This window comes from Oryzias melastigma, linkage group LG15 (assembly GCF_002922805.2).
Source record: "Oryzias melastigma strain HK-1 linkage group LG15, ASM292280v2, whole genome shotgun sequence".
Taxonomy (NCBI): Eukaryota; Metazoa; Chordata; class Actinopteri; order Beloniformes; family Adrianichthyidae; genus Oryzias; species Oryzias melastigma.
Window position 1 is genome coordinate 13,444,418 of NC_050526.1, and position 1,488 is coordinate 13,445,905.

Below are 1,488 nucleotides of genomic sequence, written 5' to 3' on the forward strand. Positions count from 1 at the left end.
TCCCCTCCACCGCCTCCGTTTTACGGGGAGCCCATCTCTCCGGCGGTCAGTCTGGATGGTGGTGGTGGGGGGGTCTTCCGTCCTCACGGTCAGGCGAAGCGGGGGGTGGCGTGGGGGGGTCTCCCTTCCCTTCCCTTCCCTGGCGGGGAGCGGGCTCCGTGGCTGCGGGGCGAGGCGGTAACTTCTGGCTCCTCCAGCGCCGTGATGCTGATGCTGCTGTCAGGGAGACGGAACCGTCAATGGGACCGCAGCCTCCCAGGCGCGTTCCCTGCTCGCGCCGCGGGAGCGCGCAGCCATCATTTCAGAATGGGGGGCTCCACGGCTGCGCGCTCCCGATGCTCTCTGTGGCACACTCGGTAAATAAGAGCTTCCTCCGGGGCGCAGTGTGGGTTTGGACCCAAAACCAAATCAAAACATCAAACAAATACCTAATTTTTAGCATTTTGTAATATTTTCTTGAACTGTGTAACATTCAGCAAAGAGCATAAATGAAATCAAGCTATTTTTTTTCTGAGAAAATTTCGTTTTGAAGACACACTAATAAAAATGGTGTTTTTATTTTTTCTCACAAATGAGGAGATATATAAAAAAATAAAACTGCATTTCTGATTATTCCTTTATTCAAATCGGGGTGAATCAGGAGCAGACCAAAATGCAGTAAATTTTTGAGGCAGCATGTGAAGTCTCCCTGCTCTGCTCGATTCCCATGCAATTCTTCTTGTAACTAGATCCATGAACGTCTTTGTTTTCCTCGTCCAATATGTGGCCTAAAACAGGCTGGACAGCTTCAATGTTGTGTGAAGAGCTGTAAGCTAACAGGAGAGAGCAAAAACAAAGGGATGATGGGATATCAGTGGAGGCTTACTTCTATGCTAACAGTCCCACCACCAACTTGACCGTAGAGAAACCAGGGGTCCATAATTAGCTCTTGTTTTAAATTTATTTTCTTTTAACTTTGTTAATTTTTATTATTTTTTATTTGTTTTTATTAAAATTAATATATGTTTTTCTTTGGGTCGCTGTAATTGGTGCTGCCTATAATTAAGAAACAAGAAAAATAAAACTTAAAAAAAAACTTGGCTTAGTTTGGCATAATCATATTCAAAAGACCAATAGTTTTACAGCAGATGAAGACATGATTGGTGTGGGACTTTAAAAGACAAAAAATATCTTAAAAGTGCTCCCTATGGGGTTCTAGAAGGTGATTAACATTTTAAGTATTCGACTTCAGAACAGCTTCTACCCCACTGCAATAAACCTTTTAAACAAGGTTAGGAAACATTAAAATTAAATCTGGACTTCTTCTATAAGACTGCTTGAATTTGGCATCACTAAATGTTGTTTTTTTAAATTCCCAAATATAAGGTTGTTAATGATTTTTTTTTAAATTGTATTATTATTGTTTCTAATTTGAGCAATTTTAACGTGCAAAGTCATTTGGTTAAGAAAGCAACTCCTTCGGCGGGAGTATTGTCTAAAACAAGAACC